This window comes from Schistocerca piceifrons, chromosome 6 (assembly GCF_021461385.2).
Source record: "Schistocerca piceifrons isolate TAMUIC-IGC-003096 chromosome 6, iqSchPice1.1, whole genome shotgun sequence".
Lineage (NCBI taxonomy): Eukaryota > Metazoa > Arthropoda > Insecta > Orthoptera > Acrididae > Schistocerca > Schistocerca piceifrons.
In genome coordinates this window covers 372,472,194-372,491,845 of record NC_060143.1, presented here as the reverse complement: position 1 = coordinate 372,491,845, position 19,652 = coordinate 372,472,194, and the positions used below count along the sequence as shown (strand labels likewise).

At 44.9% G+C, this 19,652-nt stretch overlaps 1 protein-coding gene across 1 annotated transcript in view; it reads right to left on the bottom strand.

Moving 5' to 3' along the window:
* The window catches only part of LOC124802674, a 665,872-nt gene that overhangs the window by 262,374 nt on the left and 383,846 nt on the right, over positions 1-19,652 (bottom strand). The window lies entirely within an intron of this gene.

Sequence of the window (19,652 nt, the reverse complement as noted above, 5' to 3'; positions counted from 1 at the left end):
TGGTTGAGTACTAGTGTAGGTTCAAATGGTTCAAATGGCTCTGAGCACTATGGGACTTAACATCTATGGTCATCAGTCCCCTAGAACTTAGAACTACTTAAACCTAACTAACCTAAGGACAGCACACAACACCCAGCCATCACGAGGCAGAGAAAATCCCTGACCCCGCCGGGAATCGAAAGCAGGAACCCGGGCGTGGGAAGCGAGAACGCTACCGCACGACCACGAGATGCGGGCACTAGTGTAGGTTTGGTTTGAAACTCTTTTGTATGTTTTTGGGCAGATGATATTTATCTACGGTTCTTATCTGTGTTATTTGGTTTTGATTTATTTTCAGTGAAGGCTGCTCTTGGTTCATGTCATTCTGTTCCCAAAATACTGGCTGTTTGAAAAAGGATATATACGAGGTGCAATCCAAAATTTCCGGGACTAGTGCTGCCATGTGTTGAAAGCCTTACCTTTGGACTAATGGTCACCATCACCATCGAAGTAGTTCCCATCCGCACATGAACACCGGTCCCAGCGCTTCTGCCACTGGTCATACGTTTTCTGGAAGTCCTGTTCTTTGAGGGTGTTTATCACCACCAGCGATGCTTCTTAAATCCTCTCTGGACTGTCGAACCGACGACCTTTCAACTTGAGTTTCAGTTGTGGGAATAGCGCCAAGTCGCAAGGTGCTAAATCTGGCGAGTACGGTGGGTGGGGTACAACCGCAAGTTTGTTTTTTGCCAAAAAGGTCCCGGTGAGCAAGGACGTGTGACAGGGTGCGTTGTCGTGATGCAGCAACCAGTTCCCTTGACGCCAAAGTTCGGGCCGGACGTTTTCACGGTGCCGTCTCAAAACGTCACAGTAGTACGCGGAATACACTGTTTGGTTGGGCGGGACGAATTGTTTGTGCACAATTCCCTTGGTATCAAAGAAAACGAAGATCATGCTCTTCACCTGTCACACTTTTTTGGGTCTTGGAGAGCCCGGGCTGGTCCACTGGGACGATTGTTGCTTTGTCTCTGGATCATATCCGTAAATCCAGCTTTCGTCGCCGGTGATAACCCGTGACAAGAAGGTTGGTTCATCAGATGCGGTGTGTGGTAGGTCCGCGCACATCGTAAAATCGCCACACACCAGAGTATTACAGAAGTCACTGTGGACACGCAACACGTCCTCCCAGCTGCATGCCACTCCGCTCACTGACTCGTCAGATATGCAGCTCTCGCCACCTATCAGTGCACAGATCTACTACTCCTACTTTCCAGATGGCAGCACCAGTTCCAAAAATTTTGGATTCCGCCTCTTATCTGTTTGTACTCATTGTCGCTAGATGTCGGTTGCCTTCTGTCTGCTTGGTTACATCCCATGTTTCACAAAGGCTTCTACACAGCAATGGAAAATATTTATAATTCTTGAGTTTGTGGTTGCAAAGCTTAATTCCGTAAATACACTGCAAAGACGATTCAGGTCGAGCTACAAAACTGATCCTCCGAGTGGATTGAATGTTCGCAGATGGTATCGACAGTTTGCAGACACTGAAAATGTCGCACGAATTCAAACCGCTTTCCAAGGTAGTAATACAAAATCAATCAATCGTACCACTTAGGAGTTTGCCTGCAACAGAAGTTTGACGTGTTTTGAGACGTCGGTTGGTTATGAAGCCGTACATTTACAACTGTTACAGCCTCTACGTCATGACAACGAATGCAAACATCTGGCGTTTTCTGACGAACTGCGGAATGCTGTTGACAATGTTAACCCCTCCGAACAACGCATCGTGTCCAGTTGCGAAACAGCTTTATACCTTACTGGGAGAGTAAACAAACACAATGTTTGAATTTGAGGCCTACAGAACCCACACGCACACATTAAAAATGTACGAGATTCACTCACAGTCAATGGGTTTTCTGCGATAACCCACTTGTCTGTTTACGGCCCATTCTTCTTTGATGGAAACGCAGTTAACGGTCAGCAGTGACTAGCTATGTTATAAAACTGGATTTTTCCGAGGCTGAAAGAGGACAAGTTCATTTTTCAGCAAGACAGGTCACCCTCTCACTGAAGTTGCCACGTGCATGAAAACCTGATAAAACTCTATCAAGCCGTTAGATTGATCGTCAAACAGCCAGCGACTTACAATTCTCAGCTGGCCTCCACGGTCACCTGATTTGACAATCTCTGACTTCTTCCTGTACAACACTACAACAGAACCTATAACATTTAAACAACCGGATCCGTATTGCCAAAACATCAGTTACGGCGGACCTGTTACCTGAACTGGAGGAATTCAAATATCGAAATGCTACTGGTCGTGTTGCTGGTGGAGGACATACTGAACAACTGTAATTTAAAACTGAGAGATTCGTAAATAGGGAGTGATTCAGCTGTCCCTACCTAAGGTTTCATGCAACCCGCAACGCCTGCAGACACCACGTACAAGATCCTGTTTCATTCGCTACGTGCAAACTACACTGAAGAGCCCAAGAAACTGATATACGTTCCTAATGTCGTGTAGGACCTCCGCGAGCACGGAGAAGTGTGGCGACACGACGTCGTATGGACTCGACTAATGTTTGAAGTAGTGCTGGAGGAAACTGATACCATTAATCCTGCAGGGCTGTCCATAAATCGCTAATAGTAAGAGGGGGGTGGAGATTTCTTCCAAACAGCACGTTGCAAGGCATCCCAGATATGCCCAATAATGTTCATGTGTGGGGAGTGTGGTGGCCAGCGGAAGTGTTTAAGCTCAGAAGAGTGTTCCTGGAGCCACTCTGTAGCAATTGTGGACGTGTGAGGTGTCGCATTGTCCTGCTGCATTTTCCCAAATCCGTCGGAATGCACAATGTACGTGAATGGATGCAGGTGATCAGAGAGGATGTTTACGTACGTGTCACCTGTCAGAGTCGTATCTAGACGTATCAAGGGTCCCATATCATTCCAACTGGTCACGCCCAAACCATTACAGAGTCTCCACCAGCTTGAACACTCCCTTGCTGACATGCAGGGCCCATGGATTCATGAGGTTGTCTCCATACCCGTATACGACCATACACTCGATACAATTTGAAACGAGACTCGTCCGACCAGGCAACATATTTCCAGTCATCAACAGCCCAATATCGGTGTTGACTGGCCATGGCGAGGCGTAAAGCTTTATGTAGTGAAATCTTTTTACTGAACGGTTCGCACGCTGACACTTTTTGATGGCCGAGCATTGAAATCTTCAGCAATTTGCGGAAGAGTTGCATTTATGTTACGTTGAACGATTCTCTTCAGTCGTCGGTGGTGCCGTTCTTGCAGGATCGTTTTCCGGCCGTAGCGACGTCGGAGATTTGATGTTTTACGTGATTCCTGATACTCACGGTGCACTACTGAAATGGCCGTACGGGAAAATCCCCATTTCATAGCTACCGCAGAGATTCTGTATCACATCGCTCGTGCGCCGTCTATAGCACCATGTTGAATCTAACTCGCGTAGATCTTGATAAGCTGCCATTGTAGCAGCAGTAACAGATCTAACGACTGCGGCAGACTCTTGTTGTCCTATGTAGGCGTATCCGAGCGCAGCTCAGGATGCTGCCTGTTTACATATTTCTATACTTGAATACGCACGCCTATACCAGTTTCTTTGGCGCTTCAGTGTATAAGTCATGCAGAGAAAAACAACATAACCTTTGTGTAGGAAATTTAATGTAGTTAACTTTTTTTTACTGAGATGCGCTTTCGCTGGAGACGACGGTTTTCTAGTTATTCGAGAAAAAGGATTTTGAAGATCACCTATGTACTTTTATATAGAATAATTTGTAAACTACGGCCTCTAGCGAAAGCTTATCGCAGTACAGAATTTAACTACATTAAATTTACTTCAGAAAGGTTTATATTTTTTCTGTAGGACTGATAGATTCCGCACAGCGAGCGAGAGAATATGAAAATCTTGCACATGTATTTGAAGGCGTTGCATGTTGAGCAAGACGCATAGGTAGGGGCAGCTGAATTACCCTGTACGTGTCGCAAGTTTTACAGTTTGTCTTATAATTTAATAAATATTTACGTCAGAAAAAAGTATATTCTTTTTGAAACAAACTTTATATCCCACTTTTAATCATTAACCTGTTTTTTAATTCGAGATCCCTGGGAAGACCCAAGTCTGCGCATTCCATCTTAGAAATAGGGAAGCCAAAAGGAAACTGAACATCACTTGGAGAGGAGAAAAACTACCCCGCTGCGAAACTCATAACACCTTGGGGTGAAGATGGACCATTCCCTCGCATTCAAAGCCCACTGTGAAGAAACGAGTCTCAATGTAAAAGCGCGGAACAACATCATCCGCAAACTTACAGGAACCACCTGGGGTGCCCAGCCAAAAGTGCTTATAACATCTGCCTTGGTAGTATGTTTCTCCCCAGCACACGTCTGGCAAAATTCTACACATCCTAAACATGTAGATACAGCCTTGAACGACACAGGACGCATTGTTACAGGCTGCTTACGACCTACTCGTGTCAATAAGCTGTACCAAATTATGGGTATAGCGCCGTCACGCATTCGAAAAAACAAGAATTCGACCCTAGACATCCTTTGTTCGGACATGACCCTCAACAGCCAAGACTGAGGTCAAGAAAAAGCTTCCTACAGAAAACTGTAGCAATTCGTTCATCTCCCAGAACTCGCAGAGAGGAGCTTTGTCGAAACTCCCTAGCTGAAGACAATCACATAACGGTCAAGGAGGAAATAGCCGAAGGTTCACACCTGTCATACGTGACCTGGAATACTTTGAGCAGACTGCGAGTCAGGGTGTCAAGGTGCACAGCCAACCTCAGGAAGTGGGGTTTCAGTAACGAGCCGGAAACTTGTCAGTGTGGTGACGTACAGGACGAACAACATCTGCTAGTCTGCAGGAACCTACCGGCTGCAGGAACTATCTTCGATCTTGCTGCCGCCAGCGAAACTGCTGTGATAACCGCCGAATACTGGGCCCGTCAAAAAATATAATCATCTTGGTCCTCGTTTATCTGCTGGTTGTTTGTATATATTATTGAATCTGTGTCATAAATGGTTCAAATGGCTCTGAGCACTATGGGTCTTAACTTCTGAGGCCATCAGTCCCCTAGAACTTAGAACTACTTAAAGCTAATTAAGCTAAGGACATCACACACTACCATGCCGGAGGCAGGATTCGAACCTGCGACTGTAGCTGGTTGTTTGTATATATTATTGAATCTGTGTCATAAATGGTTCAAATGGCTCTGAGCACTATGGGTCTTAACTTCTGAGGCCATCAGTCCCCTAGAACTTAGAACTACTTAAAGCTAATTAAGCTAAGGACATCACACACTACCATGCCGGAGGCAGGATTCGAACCTGCGACTGTAGCTGGTTGTTTGTATATATTATTGAATCTGTGTCATAAATGGTTCAAATGGCTCTGAGCACTATGGGTCTTAACTTCTGAGGCCATCAGTCCCCTAGAACTTAGAACTACTTAAAGCTAATTAAGCTAAGGACATCACACACTACCATGCCGGAGGCAGGATTCGAACCTGCGACTGTAGCGGTCGCGCGAGGCAGACTGTAGCGCCTAGAACCGCTCGGTCACTCCGGCCGGCTGTATCATAAATACTACTTTTGCAAATTTGTTATGTGAATCAATACTTATTAATTTTTGTAATTATTTTATGTTCTGGACTTGAAAAATTAAAAATGAATTCGAGAGTTAGCTCAATCCTAATTATTTAGGGACACCCAACAAGCAGGTAAGAAGCCGATACTTTCGGCACTGAGCGAGATGTTAATTCAAAACCCCATGGTCTGTTAATACCCATTTAGAACAAGCCATACTTCGTAGGAATGCCATCTGAGGATGGCCGCTAACAACGGGATGGTGAAACAGAATCGTGGATACAGGCCGTGCTTCATCACTAGAACAAACTTGGGGCTACAGGCCCCAATGACGCAAGGAGCTCTACTCCGTCTCGAAGGTTCTAAAATGTAAATTACGTAATGATACTCTTCCCTTGCGTTTATTTTTCCGTGTATTCACGGTGTCGGCATGTTATTCTGGATTTGGCAGTGTTAGTGGTATAGGGTGGCCGGATGCTCTTCCTGTTTCCACTCCTTGCCCGGCTACGAAATTTGTATATCCCACATGTCTGCATGTTAGGTGAACCATATAAAATTGTGAAAATATTTTGAAAATGTTAACGAATCTTGTAACTTAAGCCTGATGTTCGAACCAACCCAGTGTTTACCTAGTGAGATGTGGGAAGCCACCTACAAACTATATTCAGCCGTCTAGCACAACAAGATACACTACTGGAAATTAAAATTACTACACAAAGTAGAAATGCAGATGATAAACGGGTATTCATTGGACAAATATATTATATTAGAAGTGACATGTGATTACATTTTCACGCAATTTGGGTGCATAGATCCTGAGAAACCAGTACCCAGAACAACCACCTCTGGCCGTAATAACGGCCTTGATACGCCTGGACATTGAGTCGAATAGAGCTTGGATGGCGTGTACAGGTACAGCTGCCCATGGAACTTCAACACGATACCACAGTTCAAGAGTAGTGGCTGGCGTACTGTGACGAGCCAGTTGCTCGGCCACCATTGACCAGACGTTTTGGTGAGAGATCTGCAGAATGTGCTGGCCAGGACAGCAGTCGAACATTTTCTGTATCCAGAAAGGTCCGTACAGGACCTGCAACATGCGGTCGTGCATTATCCTGCTGAAATGTAGGGTTTCGCAGGAATCGAATGAAGGGTAGAGCCATGGGTCGTAACACAACTGAAATGTAACGTACAGTGTTCAAAGTGCCGTCAATGCGAACAAGAGGTGACCGAGACGTGTAACCAGTGGCACCCCATACCATCACGCCGGGTGAAACGCCAGTGTGGCGATGACGAATACATGCTTCCAATGTGCGTTCACCGCGATGTCGTCAAACACGGATGCATCATGATGCTGTAAACAGAACCTGGATTCATCCGAAAAAATGACGTTTTGCTATCCGTGCACCCAGGTTCGTCGTTGAGTACACCATCGCAAGCGCTCCTGTCTGTGATACAGCGTCAAGGGTAACCGAACCCATGGTCTCCGAGCTGATAGTCCATGCTGCTGGAAACGTCGTCGAAGTGTTTCTGCAGACGGTTTTTGTCTTGCAAACATCCCCATCTGTTGACTCAGGGATCGAGACGTGACTGCACGATCTGTTCCAGCCATGCGGATAAGATGCCTGTCATCTCGACTGCTAGTGATACGAGGCCGTTGGAATCCAGCACGGCGTTCCGTATTACCCCCCTGAACCCACCGATTCCATATTGTGCTAACAGTCATTGGATCTCGACCTACGCGAGTAGTAATGTCGCGATACGATAAACCGCAATAGCGATAGGGTGCAATTCGACCTTTATCGTAAGCATTTCTTCTCTTTACACGAGACATCACAACAACGTTTCACCAGGCAGCGCCGGTCAACTGCCGTTTGTGTATGAGAAATCGGTTGGAAACTTTCCTCATGTCATCACGTTGTTGGTGTCGCCACCGGCGCCAACCTTGTGTGAATGCTCTGAAAAGCTAATCATTTGCATATCACAACATCTTCTTACTGTCGGTTAAATTTCGCATCTGTAGCACGTCATCTTCGTCGCGTAGCAATTTTAATGGCCAGTAGTGTATTAAGCCAACAAGGCGTATCTGCTACAAACTGAAGTGACATAAGAAGCGCGTCACTTTGCGTGAAGCATGCTCTCCCCTAGTCTTCTCAAACAGCTATATATTTGTGACAACGAAGATTATACAAGTCACTGCTCCTCGTTTCAATCGCAGCGATTGAAGTTGTATCGTTACGTTCATGCCTAACCACTCACTCGGAAATCGCCACATACTCGAAAATAGTCAAATATTTATATCTAATCAGACGAAAATAAATATAAATAATACTCTTATAAAGGAGTCCCAGAATGTGTTATCAACGCAAATATTTAAAAAAATTAAGTATAGTGGGACACAAAACATACTATATTTGGCACAGTAAACCACGTCATATCTTCCGGTCCTTTGCCTTGCCTCTCTTGCTGGCTCATATCGTTGATAAATCATTAACTGACATTTAACGATAAAGGCAACTTTTTTTTAATAAATATTCAATATGCTCGTTCCTCGAAAAGGCATAGTACAAGTTATAATACAAAACAGTTAAATATGCCCAAAATGATTATGGTATCTGTCGCATAGATTCATTTCCGTTTGGAGCAAATGCGTGCTGTAGATTTACTGTCAACAGCCAGCAAACAGACCTTCATTGTTAGTTGGCTGGGCGGATTCGTTCAGGGCCCGGCGAGCCTTCGTGCATCCCGGAAGCGGCATGCTACAGCGCGTAAATATCCGGGCGGGTCTAACGACATATGAATAACACCGAGTATAAATTCAATGGCATCGCGATAGGTTGTATCGAAGAGCAAAATTAAATTTGCCGTGAAAGAGCGGCTATTTTGTGTTCCTTATCTCCTGGGCTGCACCATATTTGCGTGCTCGTAAAGATTTTTATAGGGTCGCCGTCATTCTGCTGGTGGGCGCAGTGCCAAAGAGGCACGCTACGGAAGCGGCGAGGTGCTCCCGAGTTGTCGACCAGTAACAATAGCCGGCAGGGCAGCCAAAGGGGCGGCTACCGGCGGCCGGCAGCGACCCGCAGCTGGAGTTTCTCTTTAACGAGGGGCAGGTGGGGGCGGCGGGGGCGGCGGAGGAGGCGGGGGCGGGTCAAGGCCCGGACCATCGATTGCGCCGGCGGCTGAGCACACCTGGCCGGCGGCCGGCGCGCTGCCCTACCTTCCGGCGGCGCGGCCTTGCCACCGATTCCCGGCACGCACCCTCCCGAATTAGCGGGCCCAGCGCAGCCTGCGGGAACGCCAAGTGTTCCGTGGATCTCACCTACATACACTCATCGCGAGTATTACCGCCAAATTGACCGTTATCCATTCCCTACCGTTCCACACTTGCTTTGCTGGCCGGAGTGGCCGTGCGGTTCTAGGCGCTGCAGTCTGGAGCCGAGCGACCGCTACGGTCGCAGGTTCGAATCCTGCCTCGGGCATGGATGTGTGTGATGTCCTTAGGTTAGTTAGGTTTAAGTAGTTCTAAGTTCTAGGCGACTGATTACCTCAGATGTTTAGTCCCGAAGTACTCAGAGCCATTTGAACCATTTGAACTTGTCTGTGGACATTATTATGGGGTATGTCCACACTTCGCCTTTATGACGGCTTGAACTCTGCTGAAGATGATTTCAGTCCGATGTCTGAGTGTCTGTGGGGTAACGCGAGCCCATTATACCTCAAGAGCTGAAACCAGAGCAAGTAGTGATGTGGGGTGCTGGGGTCTGTGTGAAGCTGACGTTCTAGCTCACCCCAAAAGGTGCTCTGTTGGATTCTAGTTTATTTCAACAATTTAACTGTCCACGAGCAATTGCCTTACAGATACTACTTTGTGACATTGCATTGTCATGCTGTTAGTGTACACAGTATACAATGCTGTAAAATGTAATCAAATCCTTCTGCGCTTAGTATTTTCTCAGTTGCAGTATGGGGTACTACACACGATGGTAGGTAATGTTATCTAGGAATTCGTCAAACTCGCATCCTTACATTTCCACATGCTACAACGTGATTTATGGCCCCAAATTACTCGTTTCCAGTCATTAATCCAGTGGTGTCACTTCTTTCACTAATGGCCCAATCTCACAACCTATATCACTGGCAGATAGCTGGCTATGCTATCCAAAACTGGCACCAAGGAAACTATGGTGCGCCACAGGCCATAGATGACAGGGGTGAACGACCGCTACGGAGATGTATATTTGGGAATAGACGCACAACTGTTGAACAGCTGACCGCTGAGATGGATCTACAGTCTACCAACACTGTTTTCTCAAGGACCATTTGGCGAATTTTGCTGCATGTGAGCCTTCGCATCTGATGCCTGATTCATGCACTCAGGCTGACTGCTATTCATCGGTGACGTAGGCTGGGATTTGCACAACCGTTTCTCATCTGGACGTTCAGTGAGTGGCGACAGGTGGCTTTTTCCGATAAAACACGTTTCATACTACATAGATTGCCGTTAACAAATATGGCGTGAAGCACCTGGAAGCAAATACCTCACAACAACTGTCGGTAGAGTTCAGCCCGGGTGTACCATGGTCTGGGCAATGTTATCGTGGCAATCCCTTGATGAACTCATCTGGCACGAAATCATACACGAGCAGAACAGTGCAACGTGTCACACAGCTCGCAGAATACATGCATGGTTCGAAGAAAAGCAAGCCGAGTATACTGTACTCCCATCGCCACCAAACTTCCCGGATTTAAACCCAACAGATAATATGTGGTATAGGCCCATCAGTCGAAAAACCTAGCGGACATGGCCACGGCACTGGGGTCAGAGCTTCACGTCCCTTTCAGTACGCTGTAGAGCCTTAATCACTCTCTTCTCGCTCGTCTCCCAACGGTCCGAGCTGCAGAAGTGGTTATTCAGGCTTTTCACAGGTGGTCACATTCATCCGATTGACCAGTATATGTTCTGGATAGCGACTCGAACCTAGGCTCTTTGTCGTTCACGAGTAAGCTCTGTTCCGAGTAAGCTACCCAAGCATGACCCACGACCCGCTCTCACAGCTTTGCTTTCTCCATTACCTTATCTCCACCCTTCCAAGCTTCCCGCGAAAGGCAAAGGACAGATTTCGAATCCAAGTTCGGTATGCAGTTCGGACATGCAGGAAGTTTTAAGCTGCAGGAATTTTCGTCACTGAGGCCCAGTATCTATCCTGACTCTATGGGGTGCCATTGGGTACACAACACGATCTTCTCTCCTTCGTATAGCTGGTAATTTGGACAGCAGCCACTACATTTACGGCTCTAGCATGGCGTTGACGCAGCAGGGAATCAGGTACCCCTATCTCATCAAAGTACAATTTCATTCGATGTCCAAGCGGATCATCGCCATTAGCACCCTGTTTACCCCCAGATCACTTACAAATTTAACTTTCTCTTTTCCACACGAATGACAAATAATTTCGCATCCACTGACCCCGCTCCCCCTATCCCCCACCACCATCCCGCCAGATAGTTGCTTTCGTTGAGCTTTTCAAATACTTTCAAAATAAGTCAAAATATAGCGATCGTTATAATGCTGAGAATATGGCTCTGAGCACTATGGGACTTTTCCACACGAATGACAAATAATTTCGCATCCACTGACCCCGATCCCCTTATCCCCCACCACCATCCCGCCAGATAGTTGCTTTCGTTGAGCTTTTCAAATACTTTCAAAATATGTCAAAATATAGCGATCGTTATAATGCTGAGAATATGACTCTGAGCACTATGGGACTTAACATCTGTGGTCATCAGTCCCCTAGAACTTAGAACTACTTAAACCTAACTAACCTAACGACATAACACACATCCATGCCCGAGGCAGGATTCGAACCTGCGACCGTAGCAGTCGCGCGGCTCCGACTGAGCGCCTAGAACCGCGAGACCACCGCGGCCGGCTAATGCTGAGAATACTACGGGCATTACCAGAAACGGTAAGAAAGGTGGGAAATTATGTTTGCTTAGCAAGAGTGACAGGATAAAAATCGCAGAGTATCTGAGTAGTCAACATCAAATATTTAGTGACGAAGGCGACGATATGGAGCTAAAGTAGAGAAAATTAAAATGCATCGTTCAATATGCCTCAGACAAGTACGTTACGAGCAAGGTCTTAAGGGATACGAAAAACAAACCATGCTTTAACAGCCGCGCTAGAAAACTGCTATGTAAACAAAGGGAGCTTTATCACAGATTCCAGAGATATGAAACCTAACTGACAAACAAAAGCTGAACGAAGCGAAATTGAGCGTAAGGAGGGCCATGAGAGAAGCGTTCGGTGACACTGAAAAAAATTTTCGCACCCGATCTGAGGAAAAAAAAAAATACCCTAAGAGATTTTGGTGTTACATAAAATCAGGACGTGCTTGGAGATAATATGTCCATGCTGGCATCAAAGCGGGAGATAACATAGAGATGACTGAAATACTGAATTCCGTCTTCCGAAATTATTTTCACCGCGTAAGATCGTAACACGGTCCCTCCATTCAGTTACTGAACGAACGTCGAAATGGCAGAAACTGAGATAACCGATTGCGGAACAGAAAAGCAACTGCAATGGCTTGATAGTGGAAATACAATAGGACAGATGAGATAAGTAGGATGGATGCACATAATTAAAGGTCTATGTCGTTAGCATCAATCTATTGCAGAATTATGGAACACGTTTTATGCTCGACAATTATGACGTTTGTGGAGAACGAAGGGCTCCTTTATAAAAAATCAACATGGATTCAGCAAACAACCACAACGCCGCAGACAATGGCGCTCAGGTGATGTGTTCCTTGACTTCAGGAAGGAATTTGACACCGTCTCACACTGCCGTTTAGTAAAAAAAAGTACGAGTTTACCGAGTAGTGACCAGATCTGCGACTGGATTCAAGACTTCCTTGCAGACAGAGCTCAACACGTCGCTCTTAGCGCAACGAAGTCAACAGATATGAAGTTAATTTCAGGGGTATTCCAAGAAAGTGTGATAGGACCGTTATTGTTTACAGTGATAAAACTCATCTAGTAGAAAGCGTCGGAAGATCTTTAAGACTGTTCCCAGATGATGTGATTGGCTACGAGAAAGCAGCAACAACAGAAGACAGTAACGATTTGCAGAATAACCTGCAGAGAATTGATGATCGGTGCAGGCTCTGGCAATTGACACTGAACGTAAATAAATGCAACATATTGCGCATATATAGAAAGAAAGCCCCTCTGTACAACTGCTCTATCGGCGAGAAACTTCAGGAAACAGTATCCGCCGTAAAATATATAGGATTATCTATTCAGAGGGACCTTAAGTAGAATGACCACATAAATGTAATAGTAGGAGAAAAAAGACAAAGGTGCCATTCATAGGAAGAATCTTAAGGAAATGTAACTCATCCACGAAATGAGTAAGAAGGCGCTTCATCGACCTATTTTTGAGTATTGTTCCTCAATCTGGGACCCTTACGAGGTAGGAGTGATACAGGAGATAGAGAAGATCCAACGAAGAGCGATACTTCTTCGCGAATCTCTTTAGTCGCCGCGACAGTATTACAGAGATGCTGAAAAATTTCACTTGCAGACGTTTCAAGAGAGTTCTAGTGGACAACGGAGAGGTTTACTGCTAGAATTTTGCCGCGCAGGATTAGCCGAGCGGTGTCTAAGGCGCTGCAGTCATGGACTGTGAGGCTGATCCCGGCGGAGGTACGAGTCCTCCCTAGGGCATGGGTGTGTGTATTTGTCCTTACGATAATTTAGGTTAATTAGCGTGTAAGCTTAGGGACTAATGACCTTAGCAGTTAAGTCCCATACGATTTCACACACATTTGAACATTTTGCTAGAATTTTGAGGGAACACTTTCCGGAAAGAGTTGGAAAACGTATTATTCCTCCCACACACATCTCACGAAGCGACTACGATGAGTAAATTCGTGAAATTGGAGCCACTGCAGAGGCAATCATTTTTCCCACGCGCCATTCGCAAATGGAACACCCGAAAAAGTTCCAGAAGTACTTTTCGCTGCAAACCGTTTGGTGGTTTGCGCAGTATGATGTAGATGAAGATATAAAAGTGGGTTATTTTTCTTGTCAAATAAGTACTACAGAGACACTCCTCAAACAGCCGATCTAACTGGACTCAAATTACAACCATGGCTCACTATACCTCACGTAACGTCGGGGATTGTGGTATGTTCACAATAGGGCGAAGGCATATTTCGTTGCTGATGTAAAACTACGTGTAAGGGGTAATGTGGTCGAAAATGGAGAGGTTGTACCATCCTGAACCATGGTCTCCAATGATACTAGACGTCAATCCTCTAAATTTTATGAGTCAACTCAAAACTGAAGTGTAAGGCGCTCCCGTTGACACGGTCGAGGAACTGGTATTTTATAATCTTGGGAAGACGTACGAGAAGATCCTGGGGTATTTGAGAGAATTCATAACTCAGTGCAGACGAGTGCGGTATTGCCTCAAAATATGAAAACTACATGTGGAACACTTTCTGTAAATAGTACGAATGTACAGTAAACTGTTGAGATGTGACGAGCTGAAGTAGCATTGTGTTTCTTGTTAATGTGGAGATTGTGTGCAATCCACGTCCAATTAGATAGAGACTTAATAAATTTACATTTCAAGTACCTTTATATTAACTAGGCCAATACTTGATACTGAGGTCAACGGCGGATCGTAACCGCACACTACCACTTACTTGCCACTCGTTTACGATTTCGGGTTTTTGTTTTGCACCTTTTATCCCGTCAGTTTTCACTGTAAGTTATGATACATTCTATATACACATTTTGTACTAGGTTGCCTCTAGCAGCCCTCTCATAAAGGCTTGGTGCCTCAAACAGATGCTCGTGTCGTGTTGGCATTAAACCGACCCAGTACTCTGGATACTACACTGCAGATCAATGGTTCCCATTCTGGGTTAATTGCCCGCTGAGGGGTACAACGAAGTTTTCTGAGGGGTATAACCAACAGGGTTCAGTTGTGTTTCGTTAACGAAGCTAAACTGGTTTTAAAATATCGCTATTACCTAACACTGTAACGATGATTGTATAAGTTACCAATAACCACGTTTTTTTTTTATCTCAAAACTAGTATTAACGCGTGAGACAGTGTGGTGGAATTTACAGGCTGTGTAATGAATGTGTGAACATCTTCCTCAAGTACAGCACCCACTACACGTGTACTTTGAACCATGTATCTTTGATAGTAAAACTGGGACAGATATATCTAAAATATGCTTAGTTATCTCATGAAAACTCGTTCTCTGAGTTATAAGTAGTTCACCCAAACATCATAAAGTGCTTCATTATGCACTTTGCTACAATAAACGAACTACTTAACAGCACAACAGTAACACTGCAGTGGCTGTTACAGTGCTGTAGGACCTACAAAACTTATTATTGTTATTATAATTAGTTGCGGTAGTCACACACCAGGGTGAAATCTTCCAGTTTCTGCCATTTCAGTATTAAAAAGTGCAGTAACCAGTCGATTTACAAACAATAAGAACAGCGCATGCATTTTAGCTTGGTTGACCTTAAATGTGGATGCAAGATATGGGCGAAGCAAGTGTCTCTAGGGATAGAAGAGTTGTCTAAGAAGCACATTTTGTAACAACAGCCTACTGTCAATATTGTACAACTTCAGAGTTGTAGCTAGCGGTTTGTAGGAAACAAGCGTACCAACCGTCTCGTTGACTCGTTAGGTCATGGTTTAACACCATAGAAAAATTAAATATCATTTATCACTCATTTTAAAAATAAAAGTGTTCAAAGAAAGTTCTTTTTCATTCCAAAGCTTAATATGTTTGTAATGGGAGGAGTGCAATAGCTAACGTCTAGTTTCACTAAGAGCTAATAGTCCCAGAAAGGTTTGGAGCCAGAGCTCTAGGTGCACAATAAGTAATATTTCGTCACCTGCTATCCCTCCTGGTATTACACTCTTATCGGCCAGCAACGTTACTGTTTTACTATTGCAAGACTTTTTCTCAGTTTTCTACACATCAGTGTCTATCATTTTGTATAGAACTTTGTCCCTTTCTATCCTGCGCTGTTGTACTGCTATATACATCGACAGCAGTGTGCGACTCCGAGCAATTTTTGATCCAATTTCCACCATTATTCTAGGCGTTGTATGTAGTCAATTTCGCTATAAGCCATATAACACTTCCAGCCAAGCAACGCGTCCCAACGGCCCAATGCTTGAGGTGTTGTATAGCCTCACTATTAGCCTTCTGAGAACTCCTAGATGTAAACATTGGACTAGTACAGAATGCCAGCAAATAAGAACTCTTTATTGATCCTGTTTGATGCAATAGGTAAACAGAAGTCCACTTTTTGTGATATCGCGAGACTATAACTAGGTATTCGGGCAAACCAGCGTTTACTTGTACGATAAAGCTTGGAAATGTTTGAACGTGAGGCTGTCACCAGCAGTTAGCTGTGCGGGATGTGAAAACTTCGAGACCCGTATTGGCAGGTGTTGTACCTATAGCTTCCGCCTCGTAGGACTCGCTGTGGCATAAATTCTCTGAAGTAACAGGAATTTCCGAGTCTTAGCTTGAGTCTATATGAGGTATGAGCGACTATAAATTTGCGAAAATGAGATCTAGAATGTTAACAATTGATGTGGATAACATTCCTAATCGCTTGTTAGCTATTGAATGGGCTTCTTATTTGTTCTGCATAGTTCGGTTAACAAAGTGAAATTACAAATATACGAAGAACCTTTTTCGCACGGTAATAAGAGACTTTGGTTTTTTGAAGTCATCCTTAAGACAAAAGTACCCAACCTTCCAAGAGCCTTGTGTTCTTCGCTGTGAGGGAGGAGGAAGAAAGATTAGGGATAACTTTCCGTCGACGACGAGGCCTTTTCAAACGGACTGAGCAATGCTGGGGAAGGAAATCCGCCGTTTCATTTCGAAGGAACCTTTCCGGCATTTGCCTTAAGCGATTTAAGGAAAAAACGGAAATCTTAAATCTACATGGAAGGATGGGTAATTGACCTGCCGTCCTAAGACTACCAGTCTATTTACATACCACTGCACCACCTAGCTTGGTGTACTATTCTCGGCCGGCCGTTGTGGCCGAGCGGTTCTAGGCGCTACAGTCTGGAACCGCGCGTCCGCTACGGTCTCAGGTTCGAATCCTCAATTGGGCATGGATGTGTGTGATGTCCTTAGGTTAGTTAGGTTTAAGTAGTTCTGAGTTCTAGGGGTCTGATGACCTAAGATGTTAAGTTCCATAGTGCTCAGAGCCATTTGAACCATTTTTTTGAACTATTTTCGATTGTGACGCTTCTAGAGTGGTACGCGAGTTATGTTCTCAGATCTAGTTCCCTTAGGCATACTGTCACATAGCAAGACTTATCATGGGCACACTGACACCAGATGAGAAAAAAGGTTAAGAAAAATTTAACTCTCTATATGGAGCTGTGTACTTTCAAAATTATAATTATACTAATCAAAGTGACTACGTGAACTTTTCCAGAATATTAACCGACAATAATCGTGCCGGGTCTGCAGCACGTCCTCGTATATAAGTGATGTAGATAATAACTTCCGAAGTTACATGAGGCTTTTTATAGATGATTCTGTTGTCAACAGGCAGGTGGTAACGACAGAAGACAGGTGGAATCCAGGATCACCTATGAAAGATAGATGATTGCTGCAGAGGCTGGCAGTAGCCCGTGAACGTAATTACTCAGTGACAAAAGTCACCGCGCGGGATTAGCCGAGCGGTCTCAGGTGCTGCAGTCATGGACTGCGTGGCTGGTCCTGGCGGAGGTTCGAGTCCACCCTCAGGCATGGGTGTGTTTGTTTGTCCTTAGGATAATTTAGGTTAAGTAGTGTGTAAGCTTAGGGACTGATGACCTTAGCAGCTAAGTCCCATAATATTTCACACACATTTGAAAATTTTTTGACAAAAGTTATGTTATAGCAATATGCACATATACTGATGGTGGTAGTATCCACTGTGCAAGGTATAAGACGGCAGTTCATCGGCGGAGCTACCATGTACTTTCAGATGATTCATCTGAAAATGTTTCCGATTTGATTATGGCAGCAAGACGGGAATTAACAGACTTTGAACGACGAATGGTAATTGGAGATAGACGTATGGGACTTTTCGTATCGGAAATCGTTAAGGAATGCAGTATACCGAGATCCGCAGTGTCAAGAGGGTTGTAAGAATACCACATTTCAGGAATTACCTCTCACGACGGACCACGCAGTGGCTGACTGCCTTCATTTAACGACCCAGAGCAACGACGTTTGCCAAAACGTGTCATTGCTAACAAACATGCAACAATGCTTGAAATAACCCCAGAAATCACTGTGGGACGTACGACAAATATATCCGTTAGGACAGTGCGGAGAAATTTGGCTTCAATGGAATATAGCAGCAGACGACCGACGCCGAATTCCTTTGCTGACAGCACGACATCGGCTGCAGCACCTCTTTTGGGCTCGTGACCATATCGGTTGGACCCTAGACGACTGGAAAACCGTGGCCTGGTCAAATGAAAACCGATTGCAGTTGGGAGCAACTCATCGTCGAGTTCGAGTGTGGGGCAGACTCCACAAAACTATCCACCCAATTTGTCAACAAGGCACTGTGGAAGGTAGTGGTGGCCCCAAAACGGTGTGGGCTGTGTGCAAATGGAATGTACTGGGTCCTCTGGTTCAACTGAGCCGATCATTGACTGGAAAACGGTTATGTGCAGCTACCTGGCGATCATTTGCAGCCATTCAAACAAAAAAGGAATCTTTATGGATGACAATGCGCCATGTCACGGGATCTCAATTGTTCGCGACTGGTTTGAAGTAAATTCTGAATAGTTCGAGCGGATTATTTGGCCACCCAGATCTCCCGACATGAATTTCATCGAAAATTTACGGTACATAATCTAAAGGTCAGTTTGTGCACAAAATCCTGCATCGGCAACACTTTCGAAGTTATTGAAGTCTACAGAGGCAGCATGATTCAATATTTCTGCGAGGAACATCCAACGAGTTGTGGAGTCCATGCCACATCGAGGTGCTGGACTACACTGGAAAAGGAGATCCGACTAGATATTAGGAGATACTCCATGACGTTCGCCACCACAGTACAAATGTGACGTATTTTACGGATATAAGGGAAGAGAACCATTACTGTTCGCGTACGCTATAAGTGAAAACTCTAATGGAAAGAGAAAGAACCGCAAAAAATCGAGGAGTAATTATCAGAAATGACGTAAAGTGGAACGATCACATAATGTCAGCTATAGGAAAAGCAGCTGCTGGGCGGAGATTCATTCTAGGAATTTTAAAGACATACCATTCATCGACGAAAGTAATGGCTTATAGAACACTTGTTCGAATGATTCTTAAAAAATGGTTCAAATGGTTCTGAGCACTGTGGGACTTAACATCTGTGGTCATCAGTCCCCTAGAACTTAGAACTACTTAAACCTAACTAACCTAAGGACAACACACACATCCATGAACGAGGCAGGATTCGAACCTGCGACCGTAGCAGTCGCGCGGTTCCGGACTGCGCGCCTAGAACCGCTAGACCACCGCGGCCGGCGAATGATTCTTATGTACGAAACATTGTGACACATTAAATGTGTGTGCTGGACCGAGACTCGAACTTGGGATCTTTCCTTTTTGCTGGTAATTGCTCTATAGACTGAGGTATTGAAGTACGAATGACGATCCATCCACACAGCTTAAGTTTCGTCAGTACTTCACATCCTTTCTTCCAAACTTCTCAGAAGTTCTGCTGCGATACTTATAGGACTAGAAGAAAGGATATTGCGGGGACATGACTGAGCGATGACCTGGGGAACTATTCTGACTGTTACGTACTGATCAATGGTCTCGGACCCCCACAAGTTAGTAGAAGCGATAGTGAGAGACAGAGAGAGAGAGAGAGAGAGAGAGAGAGAGAGAGAGAGAGAGAGGCCCAACGATGAACGTAGGGTAACGTCACGGGATGGTTTAGCTGGTGCAAGAGTGCTACGAAAATGTTCAATA